The following is a 20,364-nucleotide window of genomic DNA, read 5'->3' as shown; positions in this document are numbered from 1 at the left end:
CATTTTAGTGTACATAGTCACATTTATCCAAATATTCCTTTTTGTCTTTTTGATGTGGAACTTTTCACATTCATGCTTCACAGAATTTCCTGAGAAGAAAAAGGTGCTGATTTTGTCCTGGTAATTCCACTTGGGAGAGGGATTTCGCCTATCTGCAAATGGGTAAATTTCTTATCAAGGGTTTTTTGTTTTTTTTAAATTAAATGTAGACTATATATCACAAGGGATTCCATTTCATCAACAGCGAGGATCTGCATTTATTTCAACATAGATTTAAAAATTATTTGATAAGATTGATGCCATCTATGAAATCACATATGGATACCAACAAATGAAAAACATTCATATTTTTTGTTAACACCAGCTTAATGTCTGGATAGTAATGTATTTATAGATTTAAGAAAATTTAATTATTATTTATTTAATTCTAATGGGAATGTTTTATCAAGAGTCTCTGCTACAAAACCACAAGTATGCATGATGTCATTCTTTACCATAAACTACTAATGTGAAAACTCTGTATAAATAAGTCTAGATATCACAGATGGGTGAGCGTGCTGCCAAATTTCCTTCTCGAAATATGAATGCAGGCATTGTGAAGGTTCGGAAAAACACTGGTATGAGAGATTCTGTATGTCCTATAGACTATTTAGAGACAATCCCGTTTCTGAGCTAGCAAAGTTTAAATCAGTCAGCATGGTTAGAATGTTGATATAAAGCGTTCTATACAACTGTGAAACCTGCATTATGCAAAGCTGATTACATTTCACAATGTATATACATTTTTAGGTATAACACATATATAGTCTGCATTCTATACCATAAAGCAAGCAAAAATTACCCAATGTATTTATTGGGTGCATGTATTTTACATCACCATCATAAACAGAAAAAACATACATACAGCCCAGTTACAATGACCAAAATACAGCTTAAAACACTAACAAAAACACTAACGCATTTCGCAAGAGAGGCTTTCTTAAAGTGTTTAATCACACTTTGAGAAAGCCTCTGTGGTGAAATGCATTAGTGTTTTTCTAAGTGTTTTTAGCTTGTGTGTTCGTGCATGACTCGGAGAGGTGGGGGGTAAGCATGTGAGTCTTGGACCAGCCTTGTGCGTACTCAGAAACTTGTGAAAACTCAGAACTGGTTGCTTACATTTTTGAATCTCACTACTGGTAATGTGTATCCAAGACCCCCAGCCTAAAATCCCCCCACAACGCTGACGTCTCTCCATAACGCAAGCTCCAAACAGCTGTTGTGAATTCTTTTCTGTATCTGGTTTAGTAAAGGCAGTGAATGAAGAAGAAATAATGCATTTAAACCTTAATGCATTTTGTCTAGTCAAACAAATGTTCTGAAATATTTTATGCATGCTGTAATTATCTTAGCCCGGAGCAGATTTCCTTGGCTGCTTTTCCACAATCATACCGACATGTAATTCACAAATGAACCCAACAGAAGTGTTGACTAAATCAAACATTATTAATTAGTCAGTTTACTGAACCGTGGCAAAGAATCGGTCACTGGATCAATAACCATTTTGACAAACGCAAGTGTATAACAGTAACAATGTTATGCTTTGTGATTTATTTACCACACTCCACAGTACATTTTCTTTTATTGAATTGTCAGAGGTTTATATTGTAGACAGAAATCGTATTATGTTTATTCATGTATATCGAATACTTTCACAAAACAGAACAGATGTGTGCAATAAATGTAGGTACGGTGCTAAGTTATGCTTTTGAAGCTGAACAATTTAAAAAATGTACGCACAAGAAGGAATGTACAGATGAATGAATTATGGTAGTACTGTTATAAGGGACGGATGTTAAATACTTAATTTTATTCTTTTGTTAGATATTTTATTTGTTGCAGTCGAGAAGGAAAAAAAAAAGTTTAGATCTCCAAATATGGTATCTAAGTCCCCCGTGTCTTCGGATTCGAGTTTGAGAAGACATTACTTTTAATGAGCGTTTCAAAATAACTCAATTACAGCAACATTGTACCATTTGGATATATACTTACTCGTTTAGCTCCCTTAAGGACAGACAATGTGTCATGACTCTCACAATACAATGAGTTTTCTTCTTTTGTCTAAATACCTTATGGCTGGAGTTGCAGAAGTAAAAGTGTGGAAGAACACTTTACGTGAATACCTTACAAATTATGCATTGTGATATGGGCAGGTAACATGAAGCAACTATTGTTATTTTTCTGCTTTTTTTCTATATAAAGAACTATAGAAATAAAATATGATTATATCATGCTTGAATGCAGCTTTAAAGAGGATGTCTTTCTTAATTTAAGTATACAATAAGATTTTTTACATAGATGTTGCATGATCAAATCAAATGGAGAAATGTGCTTATTTTTTTGGGTACCATGTAAAAATGTGTTACTTAGCGTTGTGCAGACACATTAAACAAATTAATCTGCACATTGTTTGAATTTTGTTTTACGTGGTATCTTTGTTAGCTCCTGTACATTCCCTAAATGTTGTTAATAATCTGATGGATTCGCCCACGAGGGTGTTAGTAGGTAGCAACACATAAATAATTACGCATCCGAGGCTGGAATTGATAATTGATAATTCACGGGCTTCCTCTCGGTAGATTATCATTGCTTTTATTTGAAAAAGGGAAAATGGGAACAGACCAAAATGAGAAACGGTGACAAGAGAGCATACAAGTCACACAATTCCCAGAAATCCTAAGCTCTCAAGGCAAGCTCCATTAACACTGTTGTTTTGGTTTTAAATCAGATCATTTTGGTTCATAGCACATTTCTAAATCACAGAGCTTTGATTCACAAACACAGGTCACATCAAAGACCTAAATCTTGCCGCACAAGCGGAGCTGTGCTTTTATACGAGTATATATTTCATTAAGGCTGTAAAGAGCACAAACTCACCCCTCTCCCACAAAAAAGCAATCAAACTTTCAGAGAGCATTTCCACGAGTTCCTGGGGGACCTTGAAAATTGGAACTTGGGGACAGTGCCCAATTCCCTACTAGCACCATAACCACTACCCTGAGTTGTAGTGGGACCTCTGGTTTATATCAAACTAGTCGAAAATTGGAACTTGGGGACAGTGCCCATTTTCCTACTAGCACCTTAACCACTACCCTGAGTTATGGTGGTTTTGGTGTTTAGACTACCACTTTAAATTTATGGTTGCCTGCGGTCTCTCTTTTTAAGAGCTGATTAATTTCAACACAGAAAGATAAACTTAAACTTTGAATGAATTCAGTGTGTGCGCTAATAGAACTGTCAGCGACAAAATTGTAGAAGGATGAATGTGACTCAGCTTGTCCTTCCTCTCAGAAACTCATTTTTATAGAGTCAGATCACTGTCTTGATAAGGGAAACATGAAAAGTATATTGTTCCATCAACATTTCACACAAAAGAGCCCTGAATCTTTGAGGCATCTATCACTAGGTCGACTAGGCCCAGGTTGGCAAAGTTAAAGAAAGCAGCAGCCGAACATTTGTAAGAATACATATTTACAAAACTAAAACACCTAGGGCAGCTGCTAATTCCCCATCTGTAATATAACAGCACTGTAGGGAAGGGATGGCAACTTTTGGCCTGATGGTTAGTATAAAAAAATAAAACTGCACTAAATAATCAATTTTAGAGAAATAAATCTGACTGGCAATACCTACAGTTGTGACTGTAGCTGGATGGGAGAATTTATGTTGAATATGCTATTTTAGTAACAATTTTGCTATTTGGACTGAATTAAAGGGACACTATAGTCACCAAATCAACTTTAGCTTAATGAAGCAGTGTTTATGTATAGAACATGCCTCTCTACAGTCTCACTGCTCAATTCTCTGCCATTTATGAGTTGAATCAAGACCTCCCTGCATGTGACTTACACAGCCATTCTAAACACTTCCTGTAAAGAGAGATGTAATGTTTACACTTCCTTTATTGCAAATTCTGTTTAATTTAGAATTCATTATCTCCTGCTCTGGTAATAGCCTACAAGACCATGCAGTAGCCTCCTCTGTGTGATTAAAGTTCAATTTACAGAGCAGGAGATAAAAACTTATAAAGCAAGTTAAGGTTGAAAATAAAACCAGTCACAGCCAGGGGAGGTGCGGCAAGCGCAGCACAAACAGAAACAAAAGTGGCTTAACTCCTAAATGGCAAAGCACTAAGCAGTGAGACTGCAGGAGCATTATTTATACACCAAACTGTTTAACCCCTTAAGAACTGCTAACGGTTCAGGACCGTCATTGGAAAAATCAGTTTGAGGACCAATGACGGTCCTGAACCGTTATTACGATAAGATTTACTTACCCGATCGCCGACGTTACCCCGCCAACGATCGGCGTTGCTCCCGGTCTGGGGGGACTGCCTGACAGCCCAGGCATTCCCCCCTCTGCGAATTAGGCCCCCACAGACATGTGATCGCTCTAACAGAGCGGTCACATGGCCGCAATAGGCGTCCATGAATCTGCCTGCAGAGAGACTGCCTGAACTGACTGGCAGTCTCCCTGCATCTGTAAAATAAAAAAATTGTTAATACATTTTAAAATACAATTATATATGTGTATATATATATATATATATATATATATATATATGATATATAGACATATATTATATATATATAATATATGTCTATATATCATAAATATATGTCATACTAAGTGTATTTTTATATTAATATATACATATGTTAATATAAAAATACACTTATAATTAAATTACACACGTATATAATATATATATATTTAATAACTATATATATTGTATATATATTATTATAAAATATAAATAAGTTAATAAAAATAAATGTAAAAAGTAAAAATAATAAAAAGATTTTTACTTTTTTTATATATATATATATATGTAATTTTATTCTAACTGTATCTTGATATTTATATATATATATATAAATACACTTAGAATTAAATTATATATATATATATATATATGTATATAAATAAAAAAAATTAAAATAATACAAAATATATAAATATCCATATACAAAATTACATAAATAAGCCCAGGAATGAGAATTACCCCCTTGATGGCATACAATTTGCAAAAGACAACCCAAGGTATTGCAAATGGGGTATATTCAGTCTTTTTAAGTAGCCACTCACAAACACTGTCCATTATTTTTGCATTTTTAACACACAAGCAAACATAAATGCTAACTTTGGCCAGTGTTTGTAACTCAGTGGCTACTAAAAAAAAGACTGGACATACCCCATATTGAATACTCTGGGTTGTCTACTTTAAAAATATGTACGTGTGAGGTGTGATTCAGAGATTTATGACAGATAACAGTGTTACAATGTCACAATTGGTCAATTTTAAATATATATATTTGGAAACAGCAATGTCCTACTTGTACTTATAGCCCTATAACTTGCAAAAAAATCAAAAAAGCACGTAAACACTGGGTGTTTTTAAACTCAGGACAAAATTTTGAATCTATTTAGCAGTTTTTTTCATTAGCTTTTGTAGGTAAGTAAAAGATTTTTCAAGTAAAAGTCAAAAAACATGTTGTTTTCATTTTTTTTACCATATATATATATATATATATATATATATATTTTTTTTTTTTTTTTTTTTTAAAGTAAATTATATCACATGATACAAATAATGGTATGTAACGAAAGCCCTTCTTGTCCTTAAAAAAAACCAAAATATAATTTGTATGGGAACAGTAAATGAGAGAGTAGAAAATTACAGCTAAACACAAACACCACAAAAGTGTTAAAACACCTCTGGTCCTTAACGCACAACATGGCCAAAACAGTCCGGTCCTGAAGGGGTTAATTAAGCTAAAGTTGTTTTGATTATAGTATCCCTTTAGCTAAAATTCAGCATTTAGTGAACAGCCATGATAATACTGAATTACCCTGTTAATCGTGGCCATGGATGATTTTTTTAAAGCATTTTTTCCAAATCTGAGAAAAGCAGAAGTAAGTACTAAAACAAACACTCACATATTTATTGTCACGTATTCATCTGCTTATAGAAATGTGGTTAATGACATTTACTGTCCACACAGGAAAAGTTGTGCCGAGCAGCAACCTAATCCACAGAAGGGTTAATGCTGAGCAGCAATTATGCAAATGAAGCCTGGTAACTGACTTTGGGGTCAAAGGCCGGCTACAGCCTATCAGAACTAAAGGAGGGGTATTTAGGCCCAGTTCTCATCCTGCTCAGTGCCCTGTCGTGGTTTCCCTTGTGGTTGTCCGAGAGCGCGTTCCTGTTATTAGTTTTCTACCTGGTTTTTGACTTTGGCTTTATTTATTGACTTCTCTATATTCTGATGGCCATAGATCCTGTAGAACTGTGTCAGCACATAGCTACTTGCGAGAGGAAATTAGAGGAGAATGATCACCGCATGGATCAATTCGCTCAGGCTTTCAGTACGCTTCTCGCTAGAACGGCGCATTTGCAGCCTGCAGCGTCTCCTCCTATAGCACCTTTACCCTGTGTACCTCCACCCACTGTTAATAGGACTCCTAGCATCTCCTTATCACCATCCCTACAGTTTAATGGCAATATACAGGAATGCAGGGGTTTTCTTAATCAGGTGGAGTACCATTTTGAGGCCTCACCAGGGTCGTTCCCCACGGATAGAGCAAAAATTGGTTATCTAATGAATCAATTAAAGGGCAAGGCCCTTGCCTGGGCTAATCCGTTGTGGGAGAGTAATCGGAGCATAGCTCATAATTACCAGGAATTCCTTGCCGAATTCAAGCTCACGTTTGAGCCATTGGGTAGAGAGGATGACGTCTCCACTGCCCTAATGCACATCAGACAAGGTAACCGGTCTATCTCGGATTATGCTATTGAATTCCATACCTTAGCTTCCGAGGTAGACTGGACTAACAATGGGTTAATCTCAGCATTCAAAAAGGGTCTCTCAGAGACTATACTAGATGAGATAGCCGCTAAATAATGACCTAAGAGTCTTAACAAATTTATTACGTTTGTCATGCATATTGATAATAGGTTAAGACTCAGAGAAGTCACCAGAAGCAAGACCAGACGTACGGCTATGTCCCTAGCACCTCAATTCTCTAAACCTGTTTTGTCTAACCTCACTGTACAGTCCGAACCCGAACCTATGCAGTTGGGGGTCACTAGACTGTCGGAGGCCGAAAAACAGTATAGGAGAAGGGAGGGGTTATGCCTATATTGCGGTAGAAAGGGACATATGATAACTAATTGCCCAGTGCGTCCGGAAAACTTCCGCACCTAAGAACCTTAAGGGGACAGATCTTAGGTGTGATGGAGTTGTCCTCTAACAAAAACAAAAGTAGATTCCTCCTTGATGTATCTATTTCCCTTGATAACAAGAAGTTTTCTTGCAGTGCCCTAATGGACTCAGGTGCTGCTGGAAATTTTATTGATATCCAGTTTATTAGGGGTAATGAGATACCGGTCAGGGAGAGACCAACGCCGCTAGCTGTAGAAGCTATTGATGGTAGACCACTCACACAACTGCTTATAACCCACGAAACTGTCCCTATTACGATCTCTATTGGGGCCTCCCATAGGGAGGAGATGACGTTTCAGGTTATTACTTCTCCATCATGTCCTATCATATTAGGGTTTCCGTGGCTGAGTAAGCACAATCCTTATATTGACTGGGCTAATGGGGAGATATTAGAATGGGGTAAAGAGTGTATGGGGAGATGTATAAAACCGGTACTATTGACCTTCCCACAACCACTCCCCAAACTCCTGGAGTTCCCATACAATACCGAGAAATTCAGGAGGTGTTTAACAAGGCTCAATCCGATGTATTGCCTCCCCACAGAGCATATGACTGTGCCATTAACCTGTTTCCAGGCGCTATGCCACCTAAGGGGGCAGTTTATGCCTTATCTCCCCAGGAGAGTAAAATAATGGAGGAATACATCAAAGAATCCTTGAGCAAAGGGCACATAAGAAAGTCATCCTCACCAGCTGGTGCAGCATTCTTTTTTGTTGAGAAAAAGGGTGGTGAGTTACGCCCTTGCATAGACTACAGGGCACTTAATAAAATCACTGTAAAAAATGCATACCCTATCCCACTCATTTCCAAATTGTTCGATAGACTTCAGGGAGCTAAAGTATTTACTAAGCTTGACCTTAGGAGTGCTTACAATTTGGTTTGACATTTGGTTAGACATCTTGACATTTATATTATCTTTGTTCTGCAAATTCACTGAGTGCAGCTAAAACATCAATACTGTGTCCCGTGCATATGGTGCCAGGCGGTCCAAGGCGCTGTCTTATCGTAAGGGGTTAAACTGTTTACAAATGCATTTACCTCAAATTTGACGCACGTCAGTTCATCCCCTTGTCTTCAGGTGAAGTCCCAAGTGTCATCTATTGGCATGCTGTTATTCTCAGCCTAGTACTGGGGCCCAGTCTGAGGCTTCCTCAATGACTCTTTGGAGTCATCTGAAAAATGAGGTGATGAGTTGATGGGCTCCATGTTTGTGAACAGTTTAATACGGCATCAAGGACCACTTTAATTGAGATATAGTTGTTATGGTGCCTGCAGTGTTCCTTTAAGATCTTTCAAAGTTGGAAGGTGTGCGTGATGTCTCTCTGTTCACTGCTCAGTATTTGGATTGAATAAAACCACTTCATCGTCTATTACAAGTTAGCTTAGGAAACCAATGACAATGTCCAAATATTACACCCCTAGGATACGAAAATGCCTATAACACAGAGTGGCGTGGGAGTGAATGATAGATGCCAGCAGGGGAAATAATAAATGGTGATGGTTATTATCATCCGCTTGCAAAACAGAAGCAAATCATAATTGGCGAATGTGCATCCAATTGGAGGGCTTCGGTCACGATTTTACTTAATGGACCACTCTAGGCACCCAGACCACTTCAGCTTAATGAAGTGGTCTGGGTGCCAGGTCCAGCTAGGGTTAACTAATTGTTTTATAAACATAGCAGTTTCAGAGAAACTGCTATGTTTATCAATTAGTTAAGCCTTCCCCTATTTCCTCTAGTGGCTGTCTCATTGACAGCCGCTAGAGGCGCTTGCGTGATTCTCACTGTGAAAATCACAGTGAGAGCACGCAAGCGTCCATAGGAAAGCATTATGAATGCTTTCCTATGTGACCGGCTGAATGCGCGCGCAGCTCTTGCCGCGCGTGCGCATTCAGCCGACGGGGAGGAACGGAGGCGGAGAGGAGGAGGAGAGCTCCCCGCCCAGCGCTGGAAAAAGGTAAGTTTTACCCCTTTTCCCCTTTCCAGAGCCCGGCGGGAGGGGGTCCCTGAGAGTGGGGGCACCCTCAGGGCACTCTAGTGCCAGGAAAACGAGTATGCTTTCCTGGCACTAGAGTGGTCCTTTAACGTTGGTGCTTTGTAAAATGTATTGGATCATTTACAATCTATAGATTTTACATGTGAAAAGCACTGATTTTAAATCAGACATTGAATCCGTACAGCTGAATGGTGCAGATTCAGTCAGGTTGACCAAATTCTGATCAGATTTGGCTTTAGTAAATGTGAGAATTACCAATCAGGAATTTGGTGTTAATGGATAATAATGTGAAATGCTTCAAAACCCCCAGGGGATACCGTGTTACCGTAACTATTACATTTGGCACATGCCAGGTGAGCTGCCAACCAGCTTGTTAAAATGAGGCTGTCATAGTCAGACTGTAACATAAAACACACACAGCTGTACAAGATTTTTTTTTCTCTCCAACTAAAATATAAACTATTTTGAATTCAAATCAATTCTAATCTTTAAACGGTTACTCCAAATACCATGACCACTTTTGAAGGGGTCATGGTGCCTGGAGTCTGTATGTGCAGCATTTCACTTTATCTCAAATGGAAAAAAAAAACCACTTTGAGCACTAAAACAACATTATGGAATTCATAGAATTTTTTTTTTTTTTTTTTTTTTTTGTATTCTATTGTAACAATGCACTGTGTTGTGGATCCAGGACATACTTGAAAACGAGAGAAATCTCAATGTATCCATCCTGGTACAATATTGTATAAATAAATAACTGTGTTATCTCTACGTATCATTATATAATCCTCCGCAAGTGCTCTCATTACCTTTTAATGGTGATCAGTTCATTCATACAGGAGTACGAATGAAGATATATGCAGTTTAGTACATGATCCAGCCCCAGCTTCATTCACCATAGCTCATAAAGATAATTGCAGTAACGTGCAGCTGGCTGTAGAGAAAGACCCATACTGCACCAGAACCTCCACCCTTCACCAAGAACGTAATCCAACAATATCTGTGAGGTGAAAGCGTAATACGTCTGTTTGTTTTCCACCAGGATTGTCTAATAAAAGGGTTTTTTTTCTCTTCTGGGAACAGATCACAAAGTTGATTTATCTTTTTTTTTTTTTTTTTTTTTAATCTGTGTGCTTTGTTGGTTTTTCTTATGTACTATAAAAAAGTGTTATTGTTGTAGCCTAGTCTTTTAAACTCACACAATACATATGTTACCACAGCCATCCTCATACACCTTTCTGTGTGGCAGACAGTAGAGGGAGCCTCCTGATAAGAAGCATTCAGACAAAGTATTAACTATGTGTGCTTGGTGAGACATGCAGCCTGGCACTCACTCTGCAAGTACACCTCTTCCCAACTCCACCCTCAACTACTTCATGAGCTCTGTCTGCACTCATAGAAAAGCGAATGGGTTGTACCAACCACTAACTACAGGGGGGGGAGATAGCTCTGCAGGCTCCCATTCTGTACACAACTCCCAACATTCCAGTCTGCTGGGGATATTTGGAACGTTCGGAGACACTTTGAAACATAGTTGCTGAACGTTCCAAACCCTCTGTGAATTGTTCCAGGGTTAGATAACTATCAGCCAGTCTCCTCCCTCCCCCTGGCAGGCTGCTAGGCTGGCTCTATTGTAATATTACATTGCACTGAAGGCGCTGTTGGTCTGCTGTCGTCCTCTCTCCTCCTTACTATGCAAAGTGCCCCCACCGGCAGCCTTTACAAACTATGCTAAGTGACAGGAGCTCAGAGCCTGTGTGCGGCAAGGCAGGTAGCTGAGGTCTGTGTGCAGCTCTCCATCCCTGCTAACCTCCCAGCACCGGGCTGCTTTATTTATTATTCTTTATAATTAGTAGGAGTTTTCACTCTGTTCCTACTTTGGTTGATCTTTGGATCCCACGCTCCCCCCACCCCACCCCAACATCCTCACATTTCCTCTTCCCTCTCCTGGTGTTGGTGAATAGGTTATTTGCTGAGTGATAACCGGGCTGTCACCGAGGATCCTGCATCAGAAGCGACCCAGATACAAAGTAACTAACTGACTGGCGAGGAGAGCGAGTCACCTTGCAGGAGAAACCTCCCAGAGCTGCCGGTAAGTGATCCAAGCTCCCTCTGATGGGGTATTATTTCATATTAATATTGCATAGCTTCTCCTGCAGCCCTGTGTACATACAGAGAAGGCTGGGTCGGTGCAGTGTAATTGGAACTTAGTTGATCAACTTTTGGATGTTGCAAAGACATATAGCTATTCGGTGTTGGAGAAATGTCAAACAGTACACTTTTCTCTTCCCAGCTGTTCTTGAAAGCCAGCAAAGCGTCATGGGAGCCGTAGTTCTTCAATAACTGGAGACCTCACTGTTGGTGTTTTCTGGGTGATGGTAGAGGTTAATGAATAACTGTTCACTCCTGGCTGCCCTAGCAATAGTTAAAATGAGCATCAATGTAACCGTTCACACGTTAGAGACCCCTTGTGATACCTTAGAGGGGGACACAATGCTGGCATAGCCCATAATTTATTTTCTGATGTAATTTGATGTTGGAGGTTTTTTTTGTATGTGTATAGGCGAATGATGTGACGTGTCAGGATTAATTGGAAGTCGCTCAGAGTACAAGGGAACTTCGCAGGTGATCTGAGAGAATCCACTCTGTTATACCAGAGTCATGATTTAGCCTTGGATAAAGTGATCGTTTTAATGATGCAATCACAGATTACTTTGGAAATCCTACAGCAAAGCTGATTCTAATTACAATGTATTGCTTCTGTGCTCATACATCTGTTTTACAATGGTGTGCATATTCTTCCAAGTTGTAACCAGTTCGATATAATGGAATGACCCCAGATCTGTTTGCGATAAGAGTCTCTGTTTTTGATGCAGTGTTTATAGAATACTGTTTTTTGTTTATTTATTGTTTATATATTAGAATTGCTTTATTAACTTTTTGGTCGCTATTTGAGAGGCTATGCAGGAACAATATCTATCTGTTATTTGCATTAGACATGGTGCGATAAACTCCTAGTGTAATGGTGTAATCTAACTGTCTGTGTACTGTATAATAAATGATGCTGAAGTCAGGTTATATATAACATTTTATCCATGCTGGCTGTGTACATGAATATTAGATTACATCTAGACTGAGAACTAACATGCATGCACTGGTTGCCTAGGAATAATACAAAACCTTACGTGGATATGTTAAATAAATCTGATTATTTTTGCTAGTTGACTCAGTGGATTGTATTTGCTCTGATATTAAGGCTGCTGTCTAGGTTGAAGTTGGAAGATACCCAGTCTCATGTTTGATCATTCTGATATGAGTAACATCCTACTCTCTCTTTCATGTAAACCTTACATATAACCTTTTTAACCTCTTCAAGGAAGATCAGAATGTGATTTGGAAGGGAACGTGTTGATCAATGGTTGACAGTAACCTTGTAGTCTTATTTCCAGGTTGTAGCCTGTTCAGTATGATGTCTTGATCATAGATATGTTTTGTGATAAGAGTATTACAAGGAAACTGCAGCTTATCTTGATTTTTAACACTCTCTGTTTATTTATCTCTATTTAACAAACTTGGTTTCTGAGATCTGAAAAATAAAATTTAAATGTAGAAATCAACACATCGCTATTGCTACTGGGAGCATGCAGCTAGACTACTACCTTTCCATCATATTTACAATTGTTTATATTTTCTGCACTTTAAAATAATTGGAGAAGAGCGAGAAACAATGTTTCTGTTTTCATCCTCATTTGCATTGTGTGCCCTGGCCGTGCCTCGACTGGCCTAGATTGCGATGTCACTTTATAATCTTTACTGTATATGTTAAAATAAAACTGAAAATCACATCAAAATGTTATAGGGACAAGCACTCTGGCTTATAGTTTGCTTTTAACTTGCCGTGTTGGGTGTCCTCAGGCCTTCCATTCAAGCAGAATTTCATACTTCCAAAATTATAAACGCGTACAAAGTTTAAACCATATTTATTGACTGAAAGTCATAGGCTGATCCTTTCAGCCCATGAATATTCCTTAAACCTGGTATAAGTTGGCATCATAATAAAGTATGAACTTTCACTATCTGACCTGAAAGTCTGTCAAACTGTTAATCTTTACATTGTTGTATCAGACACCTCTAGTACTTGAGGCCTGACAGGAAGGATTGTGCCCGATTCAGCAAGGTAAATTTGAAAGATTACTGTGGCCAGCTTCTGGGGATTCCTGGCACCATAACCACTATAGCACACTGTACTGGCTATGATGCATAGAGTGTCACATTTAACGCAAGTTATAGGTGATTGTCAATGTTTTTATTCTGATGTGAAACAGTTGTGTATGAGCAGTATTGTTGCTTCATTCAATAATACCATTAAAAGTACTCTCTAATGGTAAAGTGTGTGTGTGTATGTGTATGTGTGTGTGTATGTGTATATATATATATATATATATATATATATATATATATATATATATATATATATATATATATATATATATATATATATATATATATATTTAGAGAGTTCTTACCTCTTATTTTAGTGCTGGGAGAGATTTTCCGCAGCAGTTCCTTTTAAACACAAATGGAGAATAGCGCCAAAACACAAACTTATAAATATAGAGGAATATAATGTTGCAGATAAAAATTTCCAATATGGGGGAAAATTCTCCAGCTACCAATTTATTTTCAAATGGTAAACATTTAGTATACAACTCAACACAAGTTTGCCAAGTCTGTCATTTTTTGAATATTTTATAAAGATGTAAAATGCGTTGGAATATCACTGATTCCAGTGGATTCAAAAGTATGGACAATTTATTTCATATAGACAAAAGGCAGAACTTGTATTAACGTTTTAATTCCCTCTGTTGTTGATAAATGCAGCTGAGAGAAAGAAGAGCCTTCTCTGTTGTTGCGTAAGTTGGTCTAAGGAGAATCCCATGGTCTTGTCAGCTCGTGCCCTGGGGGACAGTGAAGAAAGAATGTATTCTGCAATGCTTTGTCTTTTTACAATGTGTGTACGAAACTGCCAATAAATGTCAAACAAATTACTACTAAGGGGCATCGAGGCCACCATCTTCCTGTCCTCAGCTCCTGCTGATAAGCCTGTCAGGAGCCACTATATGTTTGAACTCTGGTGTATAAAAGTGTTTGAAAATGTAGTCAGGTCAGAGATCAGATAAGAAGTTGCAGATATGTTGTGCAGCACATTCTGTATAGTTATAGTTTGTACTTTGTGCTTATTCACCTTTTTCAGTCAAGCTAAATATAGATTATATGTTCTGTTTATACATTTTCGAGGGCAGTGCCTTTATTTTCTTGTTTTGGTGTACATAGAGGGTTACACCCATACTCTTTACAATCTGTAGCTCTAGTTTTTTAAAAATGTGTTTCTGTACTCCTCAAAGTGTCATTAAATTCTGTTTCTGAGTTGTTTGGTTTTTTTTTGGGGGGGGGGGGGATGTAGGTGGGGAGGAGAATGGTGTCTCTCCTGGAGAAAATACCTCCTCCCCACCAAACCGTTTCAAACTAAAAAAATGTACTAAGCCAGAAGTTCGTGGTTTTTTTTTGTGTTTGCTTTGGGGAAAACGTACATGATCGAGCCTTCTAGGACTTCTACATGTGTTCCACTTTGTTGAATAAGTTGGATCAGCGGATCAATTGTGTTCTTATTCATCATCAAATTTGTAGCCTTTTTTTTTGAGAGAATGTTAAAAAGATACTAGTCATGCAATCTTATCCAAGGGAAACTTGTACAGAAAAAGGCCTGTTTATACAGAATGGTAGGTTTGTAGGTGTTTTAGATTTTGGGTTTAAATGTGTATGCCATCCACTTGCCTTTATACAGGCTTACTGAGTCTGCTGTCTCCACGATTATAAAATACAGATCAGGAACCCATAAGGTTTATCCATACATTTTACACTGTTTCACTAGCTGAATGAACAGATACATTTTTCTCAAACTACATGGAATACACCGGAATTGTGAATGATTGATACAGTTTAATTCTAGAGTGGAATCTCACTGGTGATTGGATCATGCCGATAGGTCATGCTGGCATCATGATACAGCAAAATCTATGTCATCCACAACTTTGTTGGCAGGCCGTATTAACAAGTAAAAAGCACCCCATTGTTTTCAATAAAGTCACCCTTTCATGTGTTGTGTCTTAAGACTGAAATAGTGTTCAATATGTGTTCTAATCAAAAAAGTAAGTTAGGTTTTTTCCAAAGTATACTAATTAAGTGCAGTGGTGTATCCTGGTTTTGTGCTGCCCTAGGCAGGACAAAACTCAGGCGCCCCCCTCCCGCCCGCCTGCGCCACCCCCACCCAACCCTTCCCCCGCCCCGCCTTCTAAATACACACACACACACATTCACTGACAGATACGCATACACTAGCTAACATAAACACACACACACTAACACACACTCACTAACAGACACTCACTAGTGTGGTGGAATCTCGGTAAAAATAAATTTAGTAGGCCGAGATTACCACGTGGCATGTGTACGTGCATATGCTGACGTATCGATCAGTTGGTTGCACGTGGCAAGATACGATCAGTAGTGTACGGAGCATGTGCAAGAATACAGGATATAGTATTCCCCCTCCTCCATTGTGCTGGACAAGCCATGCGGTCAAACAGGAAGTTAATTCTTATTTGTGTTGATTGGTTAAGAGAATGTGCGGGTGGAGCTTAATATGGGAGGAGTTATATGCCTATATAAGGAGCCTGCACTATTGTCCGGGGCTCAGACTTTGCTGTATTTTGGTGACGCTAGTCCCTCTGAGTCCCGATCGGTGATCCAATAAAGAATCTCTTCCTTCCTGAAGAAACCTGTGTCCATCTCTCTGTGCTTGGCTTCCGTCAGTTTCTCCGGTATCATTTGGTGCATTGGCCGGGAAGCTCATCGTTCAACGGTAGCTGAGAGGCAGAGGCGTGAGACGGTCTATCTTTGCCCACGTTCTCTACGGCTGCACCCCTGAACTTCTGCGTGGACCTCCCTTCGTCTCGGCGCCACTGGTCTGTTGTCCAGGAGATCATCGGCCTCTACGTGAGAAGTGCTGGGGTGTCCCCGTCGATGAGTGTGAACTCAGGTTCAGGAACGAGGAGGTAAGATAACTGCTGTTTTAGACGGCAGGACCCGCTAGGGGTATACCGATTGTGCGGTAGGCCCAAAGGGGTTTTTGAATCTGTATCTGCCCCCTCTGTCGGAGGGAAGGAGCGAAGGCGCACCGCTCGATCGAACGCTCTTTAGTCAGACCGTTTGATTTGGTTAGTCAGGCAGGGCGCTCTGGTGTAAAATAAGCCCTAGCCGGACACCGGTGTCTTGTCTAGACTAGCGTTCTAGGGTGTATATTTTGTTCGCTAGGTCGGAGGGACCGGGAGACTAAGCGGCGTCTGTGTAAATCCGGTTCGCTAGTTCTCATCCTATCTGGGCTAAGTGGGAAGGCGTGTAAATTTGGAACCCACTAGACTTTTGATAGTGCGACTAAGAGGCGTCTGTGTAAATTCGGTTCTCTAGCTCGCTATATATGTGGTGATTGGGCAGTGTGGCTAACCAAAACGTATGTAGATTGTTTTTAGGTAGTCCATTCAAGGTACTGGCCAATAGTTTAGTTGGGAATTGTAAATGTGCTAACGATTGTTTTAGTAAAGTGTATATCTTGTTAGATAGCGCGAGCTCAGCCGTCTAGCGAGAGTGTTAATAGTGTGTTGCTGTATTATAGTGCACGGTACCATAACCCTGTATATTTACTGACATTGTATAATAAGTACTAATCATTGTCGTCCATTGCATGTTTAACACCATAACCACTAATAATTGTATTGTGACCTTAACTTGTGCTTTGACCTATGCTAACCGTACTGTAACCGCTATTTGTAAAAGACGATGTTACTGGGGTGTGTTATAGACGGGTAATTCGTATATAGAGAATTATAGCGTGGGTGACTGTATAGTTACGCCAAAGGGCATAATATTGATTATATAGTGACTGGTGTAACAGCTGTGTGTGTACGGGAATTCCCTGGGTGATTATTGTTATTGTGTACGTTTCACTTGGTAACCGTACCACGTGGTGCTGTTGCCAGAGGAAACGGGTGTGACTGTTGAATAAGTACGCGTGTATAGTATTCGTTGTCGACGACGTTCCATTGTTAAATATGGGTGCGTCGCAGTCAACGATTCCGGATCCCTTAGGATGTATGGTTAAGAATTTTAAAAAGGGATTCAAAGTTTGTGATTTTGGGGTAAAGATGTCTCCTGTACGTTTGGTCACTTTGTGTACTAGGGAGTGGCCTACTTTGGTTGCGGCATGGCCGCCACGTGGCAGTTTGGATCCAACTCTGGTACAGCGCTTACACGTGGCTGTATCAGGTAGGCCTGAACTTTACGGCCAGTTTCCTTATATTGACTGTTGGAGACAGGCCGTAAATGACTCGCCAAAATGGCTCCAGACATGCCACGAGGAGCAGTGTCGCCTCATGGTAGCTAGGACTTGTTCGTCCACTAGGACTGGTGTTAGGCCCATTTTGGACACGCCCCCTGAGTCCGAGATCCCTTTGCCGCCCCCTTACTTTCCGTTAAGAAGAAGTGACGCAAACGCAGGAAGCCCTGCACCCCTCCCCTCATTACCCTCATCCACTTCCGCTTCCTCCTCCAGTACAGGATCCACCCCCCCTCGTACTAAATCTCCCCTTCCGGAACCAGAACCCACCCCCATTAAAAACGAATATCCTGATTTGGCGCCACTTCAGACTTCCGGTCAAGCTTCATCTAGCTCGGCCCGAAGTGTTCTATTCACTACCTTTTCCCAAAACCAACCTCCCACATCCCCATACCCTATCTCTCCCCGACCGGAACCCATGACTGACGCTTCCCTACGTAGCCCCATCCAAACCCGACAGTTGACTGGTGCCCAACAATTAAAGCACTATCAGATGCCTCTTCGCTTAAATCCCGGGTCAGCTTATATTGATGCCGCAGGACAAATGGCACACGCTGACCCAGTCTTCGTATATGTCCCATTTACCACTACCGACCTTTTAAACTGGAAGACCCATAATTCCTCGTATACTGAGAAACCACAAGCCATGACTGATCTGTTCACCTCAATAGTACAGACGCACAATCCGACATGGGCTGATTGCCAGCAGTTACTAATGACTTTATTTAACAATGAGGAAAGGACAAGAATAAATCAAGCAGCCATTAAAGCATTAGAAGATAGAGCCCGTGCTTTGAACCAAGCTAATCCAGCAGCATGGGCCGCAACACACTATCCCAACACTGATCCCGATTGGAACGTAAATGGTGCTGATATGGTTCAACTTAGAGCCTATAGAGACGCTATAATTGCTGGCATGAAAGCCGGAGGAAAGAAAGCCATTAACATGTCGAAGACAGTTGAGGTGATTCAGAAAAGCGATGAAGCGCCCAGTGTCTTTTATGACCGATTATTGGAGGCGTACCGCTTGTACACCCCCTTTAATCCGGAAGACGCAGACAATTCCCGAATGGTTAACTCCGCCTTTGTCAGCCAAGCATACGGAGATATTAAGCGCAAGCTACAAAAGTTAGAAGGGTTTGCAGGTATGTCCATCACCCAACTAATGGAGGTAGCAAATAAGGTCTATATGAACAGGGATACAGAAAGTAAGAAAGAGGAAGAGCGCAAGATGCGTAAAAAGGCTGATATGCTAGCGGTAGCGATCGCAGGCGTAGATAGACGGGGCCCAGATAGAGGCGATAGTAGATGGAATGAGGAACCTCTAAGTAGAAATCAGTGCGCTTACTGTAGGGAAGAAGGGCATTGGAGAAATGAGTGTCCGCGAAGGGAACAGTCTGAGAAAGACAGACCTAGGACAGGTTATGGAAACTTTAGAGGCAGAGCGAGAGGTAGAGGAGGCCCCGGAGGGAGTAATGGTTATAGAGGGAGTAATGGGAACAGAGGAAGTGTTAGGGAAGACAGGTATATTCCAGCAGCGCAAAGGTCCCGCGATAGAGAAGGTAGGGACTTCGTAGGATTGGCTGACACGGTCATGGAGGACTATTGATACCGACCGGGCTCCATCCCCCTTGGTCGAGCGGAGCCTATGGTCGATGTATCAATAGGGGGAAAAAGGAGCGCGTTCATGATCGACACTGGTGCTGAACATTCAGTGGTGACTAATCTAGTTGCTCCTCCATCTGGAAGGACTATTACTGTGATAGGAGCAACTGGAAGAAGTGCTGAAAGACCGGTTCTTAAAAGTCGACTCTGTACATTGGGAGGCCACGTAGTAAAACACCAATTCCTTTATATGCCTGAATGTCCAGTCCAATTGCTGGGACGTGATATGCTATCAAAATTACAAGCGCAGATTACGTTCCTACCAAATGGAACAACATCCTTAAAGTTTAATGGACCTTCAGGTATTATGACTTTATCCGTACCAAAGGAAGAAGAGTGGCGACTTTATACAGTGTTGACTAGCCAAAACCCTAGGAGTGATGAGACATTATTTAACATACCAGGAGTTTGGGCAGAGAACAACCCACCAGGACTGGCCCGCAATATTCCACCTATAAAAATTGAACTAAAACTTGGGGTTTATCCAGTAAGCCTAAGACAATACCACATCCCGCAGAAGGCTAAGAAGAACATCCAATCCTATCTGGATAAGTTCAAACGGTATGGTATCCTAAAATTCTGTACTTCCCCCTGGAACACCCCATTGCTGCCTGTTCAAAAGCCCGGTACAGATGAGTATCGACCTGTGCAGGACTTGAGAGCAGTCAATGATGCGGTTGTTAGCATACATCCAGTTGTACCCAATCCATATAACCTGCTTGCTTTAATTCCGGGCGGGGCTACTTACTTCACAGTCTTAGATCTCAAAGATGCCTTCTTTTGCCTCCGAATTGCCGCAGAAAGTCAATGTATTTTCGCTTTCCAATGGGAGAACGCTGTAACGGGCTCAAAACGCCAAATGACTTGGACAAGACTGCCCCAAGGGTTTAAAAATTCACCTACCCTATTTGGTTCAGCCCTAAGTCAAGATCTATTGGATTTCGAGTCCATCCCAGGAGAGTGTGTCTTGTTACAATATGTAGAT

At 40.3% G+C, this 20,364-nt stretch overlaps 1 protein-coding gene across 1 annotated transcript in view; it reads left to right on the top strand.

Annotated features, from left to right (window-relative positions):
- The first annotated feature begins 10,669 nt into the window (after nt 1–10,669).
- HPCAL1 (hippocalcin like 1) overlaps nt 10,670–20,364 on the top strand; it is a 204,524-nt gene continuing 194,829 nt past the window's right edge. The window contains exon 1 of the mRNA XM_063442164.1: nt 10,670–11,354. The gene's annotated coding sequence lies outside the window, so the exon portion shown is untranslated. The remainder of the gene's footprint in view (nt 11,355–20,364) is intronic.

Source organism: Pelobates fuscus, chromosome 2 (genome assembly GCF_036172605.1).
Source record: "Pelobates fuscus isolate aPelFus1 chromosome 2, aPelFus1.pri, whole genome shotgun sequence".
Taxonomy (NCBI): Eukaryota; Metazoa; Chordata; class Amphibia; order Anura; family Pelobatidae; genus Pelobates; species Pelobates fuscus.
The sequence above is the reverse complement of the archived record's forward strand: the minus strand, read 5'-3'. Positions and strand labels throughout refer to the sequence as shown.